At 32.2% G+C, this 8,264-nt stretch overlaps 1 long non-coding RNA gene across 1 annotated transcript; it reads left to right on the forward strand.

The window, feature by feature from the left end:
- The first annotated feature begins 4,229 nt into the window (after positions 1–4,229).
- Positions 4,230–6,669, forward strand: LOC111695604 (uncharacterized). The gene is made up of 4 exons (XR_002763902.1): positions 4,230–4,330; positions 4,478–4,536; positions 4,867–4,946; positions 6,568–6,669. It is a non-coding gene; the product is annotated as an uncharacterized LOC111695604 (long non-coding RNA).
- Positions 6,670–8,264: the final 1,595 nt, after the last annotated feature.

The raw sequence follows: 8,264 nt of genomic DNA on the forward strand, positions 1-8,264 counted from the left end.
TGCCTGATGGTCGGACAAAGATCGATTAATACAAATTTTAGTTAGTTCAACTACTTTTCATAATTATTTATTTGGTCCCCGGATAATGAAATGGCTGATTATATAAGACAAGAGATAAATTTTGGGAAAATCGAATGTGGTAAGAATTATTTAAATGACAATGCAAGGCTTATATTTTCTACGCAGAATAAAAATAAAGAATTTAGAATATCATGGTTGGTTGAAGGAGGAAACTAGTGGAGAGAATCATCGATCTAGGTTTACACTTGAACAAATTTAAGAGGAAATTATAAGTTAATTTTAGTCCTAAACTCAGTAATGTGTTTCTGCACCTGTTCATGCTGAACAATATAAAAACGCAAATTCGTCTTCCTCTGTCCGGTTAATGTAATTTTGTCTGCAATATCCTGAATATCGGTTAATATGAAAATCTTTGCACTGAATATTTCGAACCATTCGCAATGTCATATGTCATGGGATTGAGTCAATTTTTCCAATCCCTGCATCTTTGAAACCTGATGATAATTCAAACTTAAATTATTTTATATAACTGAAATCATAGTTTGAAATATGTTAGTTTAATTTTTTTTTTGATAAAATGTTCTATTTTTACAAAGAATGAAAATCTTTGCACTAAATATTTCGAACCATTCGCCAATTCGTCCGTATTTATTTAACAAAGGAATTGAGTCTTTAACACAAAATCTTAGAAACCTGATGGTAAACTTTGATATTTAAAACTTAGACTATTTGAATATATAATAAAACTTTGAGTTTGTGGCAATTTGTGGAAATTTTTCCGAGATGCTATTGAGTGACGAGGGACGGGTATAAAGATTACAAAAAATGTTGCCATGTCGTTTTGTAAATCTTAAATTGTTTAGATTATAAAGGCAGGCATTAAAGTAACTTCCTAATGAAAAGGGTGTTCAAAAGATTCGTTTAAGACCTATAATTATCGGAAAAGACAACATTTGTGATATATGCAGCCGCATCTTTGTATTATGAAAATCTTTGCATTAAACATTTTAAACTATCCACAAATACGTTCTTTTGTTGTCAAATTTTAGATATTTTTGCCTATTTTTCTTGAAAATTGCCTCTTTAAAGTTCCTGTTTAAAGTGCTTTGATATATTTCTCATTAATCTACATTTTCCTCATATATTTATGAATATCGTTTATATCAAATTTTTATTTTCGTCTCAAGTTAAAAAAAATAAAAAATGAAAATTTCAGTTGAGCGCAAGAATCTAAGTTTAATTAAAGTTGAAAATTTAGTAAACATTAATCTTTGATTTATTTAGAAAGTCCTCTGATTTAATTTATTTAAACAAAAACATTTTAAAAAGAATAATTTCAAGTGACTCCTTTAAGAGAGTTTTCGCGAAAAATGAAAGGGGTATAGGCTTACGGCGAAAAATTATCGATGGTGATCGCTACTAATCTTACTTCTATCTGTTGCGTCTATAAGGAGAAAATTGTTAAAAACGACTCTTACCGAAGAACGTAGCGTCCATACAAATTCAGAAAATCACAACTCGGATCGTAAAAAAATCTATTTAATTCCAAACAAATCATTCAGATATTACAACCTATAATCATCGATAATTTTTCGACGCATTCATATATAGTTGATAGTCCATAATATTTTTTATTTGTTTTATATAAAATGCACTTAAAACGACGATCTTTTCCGCTAAGTGTCTCTGCCGCCACGTGGAATCATAGAGAAGTAAGATTAGTAGGGATCTCCATTGACATTTTTTCGCCGTAAGCCTACACCCCCTATCATTTTTCGCGAACACTCCCTTTAATAATAGAGTTGCATGCACGATACATAAAGGAACAATTAAATATGATCTAGAATAAATATCCATGTTTTTAACGTTGAAAATTTCAATTATAGTTACTCTAAAAAACTACGTGCGGATTTCTATTGTGCAGATACAATGAGGAAACAGAAAATTGTTAAACTAATAATATCACTATATTGATCAGATAAAGGTTTAAAGGGGATTGTTGTAATTCGGGCATGTCTCCCTTTAAATGGGGGGGGGGTCACATGTCATACATACGACGATATTTCCCTTTATATAATTATTTTCTCTCTCTAATATATCCAATTAACGGATTTTGATGTCACATTTTAAAAACGTAAATCAATGAGAGATAAGACAAAAAGCAATTAATATTTTAGAATCAATCTTGGTTGTGATCAATGGTAGAAGCAGATGATAATTAATGTCAAATTATATGATTACCGGCAATTAATGCAATTAATGCAATTAATTCAATAAATGTGATTATATCTGACAGCTGCTGGTTCCAGGATAGAGAATTGAGTATTCATCTGTAATTATTGAGAAGATGAACTCCAAGGATGCTTCTATACAATCCATCCTGTCAATTATAAACCTAGGATGTCATGAAGCTTATTGTAAACATGACTGAAGCTTCAAAGTCATCCTGAGCACTCAGGTCTGGCATTTAAAGGGACTGTAGGTGTAATTTCACGTGACCATCTATTTAGAAAGTGGCATGTAGGATTTACAATGGTACCCTTAAACCCTCCATCTGAGTACAATGAGGCAGATTTTGTCATTTTTTAATCTTAAAAAGTGGAAATTCTGACAATAGTTTTCATTGTGTCCGCAATTCACTTTTAAATCACAATATTCTATTCATTCTTGATCAGCCGAACGTAGGTCTTACCACTTTATATTATAGGGTCATTTGAACCTTCTGTCCCTTTTTGGTGCACAAAGATTAATTCAAGAACTCTTCCAACAGATAAAAACAGGAACTAGCTGCATTATTATCTCAAAAATAGTAATTAGTCTTAAAACTTTCAATTTTAATTCCAATGTCGTAGACCTTACATAGGCATTTCAAGCTAAAAATTATGTCGGATCAACTAAACTAAGTTTGAAATATGAAAAGGTTTAAACCACCAGGCTTTAAAGATATAAAATTTAAGTTTGTGGAAAAGACTTGATTACTTTATAATTGATGTCAATCTCTATGAAAACCAAGAAGGATAAAATTGAAAAGTTCAAAAAAGTTTTAATTTATCGTTTCAATCTTCACAGATTCGAATTTCTAAATGAATTTTGATGAAAAGTTTGTTTTGTGGATTCTGGAAACCAATATTGGGTCTCACACTCCTGATGCACCAGTCTTATCTATATACCAATATCTACAATGTCAAGAGTGTCACAATAAGCATATTAATGTAGTATTTAAAGGACGTTAAGATAATCTCATAATTATCCGGACCCCCCCCCCCCCCATCAAACATTCTAACTGTAGCTCCTGTTAATTCAAGGTTAAGTAGAGAGTCCTAATCAAAAAGACCCGGAATTAATTTACAATTAATCAGACGACTTTACAATCTAATTTTACAAATATTATTGATGAAACAATAATCACAAAATGTGGTCTGCCTTTTTTTAAGCATTAAAAATTGCCAGAGATATATATGTATATGACTGTATGAAAAAAATGCTAAACCATATTAATTTTTACATCTTTTAATCCTTTAATTGTTTTGCTCTGAATTGCTGTAAGCGGGTTACACCATTTATTTTAAACTCTGTATAGTTTCAAAGAAATTGAGTCTTCGCAACAAACTCAGATTTTCAAACCTTTTGTTATAAACCTTTGATGTTTCAAACTTAGTTGATTTGATTAAAAAGAATCCATAATTTGAAATATCTAAGATCTACGACATCGGGTTGCAAAGAAATAGGGATCAGAAAATCAGAGTCTGTGGCAAAGATTCAATTCCTTTGCAAACAATGCTAGTCGCTAAAAATAGTCGTTGCTGTTAATTTTTTCTTTTTCAACCTAAAAGATACTGGAGTAAAGGTAGTTGGGATTAGGTAAATTTGTTCCTGTCAATAAGTTTAATTTTCTGACCAATCCGTTTTATGGTAAGCTCAAATATTCAAAATTTAGTTTATGGTTTATGGTTTATGACAAGAAAAAATTAAATCAAATTGTCAGTAAGATTTCTTTTCAATCTATATATATACTATGCTTGTTTGTTTGTGTCCAAAAAACGTCAAAACGGCTGAACCGATCCGGCCAAATTCTTTTTGAGGGACCTCACATGACCCCAGGGAAGGTTTATGAATGGTCGGAATTAAAAAATTGACATACATTTTTTTTCAATATCCACGTAAAAAATCGATAAATCTGGAAATTTTTTGTTTATTATTTTTGCTAATTCAAGAAGAGAAAATGGCGCAGATGAAGCAAATATTTCAAAGTTTAAATCGAAGATGTGTACGAGCGCCCTGGAAACTTAGTAAAATAAATTATTCGAAGGTATGTACAATTCTTTTTTTTTACACAAATATTTCGAAATTAAATTAATTCCAGCAATAAAATGACACGTAACAACTTTAAAGTTTAGATACTTTTTTTTGTTATTCCTATTATTCATTCATAGAATTGTATTTTTATATATTTTAGATTGTTATGATAAAAAGCCCGCATTTAGTCAATATGGTTTAGTTGAGGCCCAGCTCCAGGTTTGTCCGTCAAGTTTTAACAATTAACTTTGACAGATTTTTTGTGAAAAAAAGTCCAAAAATATATTTTTATACAGTAAGTCTCATAAAACTAGTAAAAATAAAGAAGACCATTAGACTCAAGTCATGATATTAAAAAGTAGATGAGTATGAAAAACAGCGATTATTTAAAGTTTACTGCACCAATTTCACTTCCTAAGTTTTTTAAGCTACTCGTGAAACTATATTTGAATCATAACAACATCAAATACACAAAAGATTGTTTGAGATAAAAAACCAAATTTATTTTAAATTTTGTCAGATTTTATAAAAAAAATGTCTGTTCCTCAGTGCCCTCGTTGTAGCAGGATAGAGTCCGTAAAGCAGATTCTTTATTGCACTCCTACAAAGTCCCATAGAAACCTTGCTAGGTAAAAATACAAAAACAGCAGCACGTCATTTCATGAACAGGCTAATTTATTTTGCCAATATAACTTTGTTAAAAGGGGTTGTCAATATAACTTTGCTTAAATGGGTTGTCAATATAACTTTGTTTAAAGGGGTTGTCAATATAACTTTGTTAAAGGGGTTGTCAATATAACTTTGCATAAAGGGGTTGTCAATATAACTTTGTTTAAAGGGGTTGTCAATATAACTTTGCTTAAATGGGTTGTCAATATAACTTTGTTAAAAGGGATTGTCAATATAACTTTGCTTAAATGGGTTGTCAATATAACTTTGTTTAAATGGGTTGTCAATATAACTTTAAATAGAGCGGTTGTCAATATAACTTTGTTAAAAGGGGTTGTCAATATAACTTTGTTAAAAAGAGTTGTCAATATAACTTTGTTAAGAGGGGTTGTCAATATAACTTTGTTAAAAGGAGTTGTCAATATAACTTTGTTAAAAGGAGTTGTCAATATAACTTTGTTAAAGTGGGTTGTCAATATAACTTTGATGAAAGGGTGGCATCAGTGATGCACAACACCAATGCTAAACTCTTTCATATGCAGTGGCAAATCTGGTTTTTAATTAAACTAAACGAAAAGCGGTTCCAAAAAATATTTGTAGCTTAAGTCTGGCATTGTGGTTCTGCCAGCCCATAAACGCATCCAGGTAGAGGAGTACATTTCTCCCCCTGGATCAATTAAACTAATGAGTTTGATGGAGCTTGTAGGCCCCAACGGGTGCTGAGACATCCCAGAAAGATACAGGGTGTCCTACGAAATATGACAGTTGGTGAACAGTTTTGAATGTCTTCTTCCATATACTCTGTAAGATATTAAAGACTTTTTAAAGTTAATTTCGTTAAAAAAATCTTTTACTCATATATATTTTATGTTCAACTCAATATTACTATAATATGACTATCTTATATGTAATATCTTTTATTAGCTCTTTGGGATCTTAAGCAACTTTACACATTATGGAAGAAGACATTTTAAACTAATCACCAACTGTCATGTTTCGTGGGACACCCTGTACAAAATTGCCCCCCCCCCTTTACTTTGAGTGAGTTGGAAAAAACTATGTTTGGGACAAAATTTTGTTAATGTTCTTCATAAAAATCTAATTTGACCAAATTTCTAAAGTTTTTGGCAAAGCAAGGTTGTTTATTAAGGTTAGATACTTTGCCCTCCAATGTACTAAGAATGTCGTCTTCATATCAATTGACACTCAGAACAACCTTGTGGCACAAATCTGTTCAGAGGCCTCATGAGTTATGATCGGATATCAAACATATACCAAACATACAGACAAACAGAGATTACTCCTTTATCTACAGGGTTACCCACAAAGAATGAGACTTCAGAGACGACTGCAGTGAATTTATGTTATCTTTACTTTATATTCATGATTCCCTGCAACTGTAAACTTGTTTCTTTCCTTACCAAATCATTATATAAACCACTTTATGCTATATTTCAGGCAATAAACTTAATTTGAACTTGGAATCGTCATATTTTGAGTTTTCGGTCGTCTTTGAAAGTCTCATCCCTTGTGGGTTACCCTGTATATAGAGTATAAAAGAAGAAACCTAGTTATATTTAGTGAAGGAAAGTTTAACCTGTCTCAGTGTGGACCGAAGAAACCTAGATGGTTCTGCTCAATTTGTAATTTCAATTTTACTCAATAAAAGAATGTAGAGTTTAATATTATTATTTAGCTAATTTAGAATGCATAAATTATCTATTTCTTTACATCATTTACATCATTCACGATCTGGAACTCTCAAAACAAATAACTAAGTTTGATAACACTGTATGTTCCACTAAACATGAGGCAGTTGCCATTCTCTGTTGCGCGCAATGCTCCGTGAAATTCCAAATCAGAGAGAGGGGGATTGAATTTTGTAGATCCAGAAAAATAGTATCTGTGGGATGCCTGCGTAGAGACTGGCAGCTGGTGGGGTCTTAAATGTAAGTCAAGTGGCCGGAGCGCTCGGCCCAGAAAGTGTCATAACTTAACCTAACCCGTGGCCGCAGCGATCGAAGAGAGGGGGATTGAATTTTGTAGATCCAGAAAAATAATATCTGTGGGATGCCTGCGTAGAGACTGGCAGCTGGTGGGGTCTTAAATGTAAGACAAGTGGCCGGAGCGCTCGGCCCAGAAAGTGTCATAACTTAACCTAACCCGTGGCCGCAGCGATCGGCCCCCTAGCCTGTCATAGCCGCAGCACTCGGCCCAGAAAGTGTTTTAACCTAACCTAACCCTAAATAAATACTAATTTCTGGATCTACAAAATTCCATTCCACTCACTCTGTTTTGGAATTTTACGGGGCATGTGCGCGTAACTTAGAATGGCAAATCCCTGAACATGATTTCTTGCTTGACAAGAAAAATAAATAAATGTCGTCTTCTTGAGATTTATGGAGGCATTCTTTCGTACAGGGTGTCCCACGAAACATGACAGTTGGTGAATAGTTTAGCATGTCTTTTTCCATAATTTGTTGAGTTGTTTGGTAACAAAGATCAATAAAAATATTATATGGGAGTCATGTTATATTAAAATTGATTTCAAAGTAAAAGATAATGAAGCAAAAGGATGTTTTAACTAAAAATAACGATTTTTTAAATGTTATGTTTCGTGGGACACCCTGTAAGTTAATTTAGTTCCTTAAATATCTATATAATAAAACAAGACATTCGTATATATATGTATATATGTTGCGTATAGCCCGCCAAATGGCTGAACAGATTGGGCTGAATTTTTTTTGTGGACACTCATGGGGTGTTTAGGCTAAAAAAAATTCTAAATTATTAGTTATTTTTTCCACAGGCAACGCCGGGCCCTTCAGCTAGTAAGTCATAAAACACACGTAAAATATTCCTAGCATTTTTATAACATAGTCTATATACCAACAGCATTTATTAACAATTTAAAAATTACCGGAGATTTCGTTCAAAAATTCGATCATTTAATAAAAACAACATTTGTATTTACAACAGACATAATTGTAATCTTTTAAAATGAAAACTATAGGGGCCATATTTTAAAAACTTTTTTTATGTTCTGCACACTGCACTTGTACAATTTTCTATTTTTTGGCTCTGGAAGTACAAATCTTCTATTTATCATGTCTAGTGGGACTCACTGTAATTTCTTAAATTAATAAGCTGTACTACCTGATCTCTGTCTGTCTACTTCCTGGTTCAAAGCGTGCAATAAATTTGCAACCCCAGAACATGAATTTGCACACACGGGATACTTTCCAAATTATCCTCATCTTAACCTTCTTGATAGGATC

Source organism: Eurytemora carolleeae, unplaced genomic scaffold (genome assembly GCF_000591075.1).
Source record: "Eurytemora carolleeae unplaced genomic scaffold, Eaff_2.0 scaffold231, whole genome shotgun sequence".
In the NCBI taxonomy this organism is placed as follows: Eukaryota; Metazoa; Arthropoda; class Copepoda; order Calanoida; family Temoridae; genus Eurytemora; species Eurytemora carolleeae.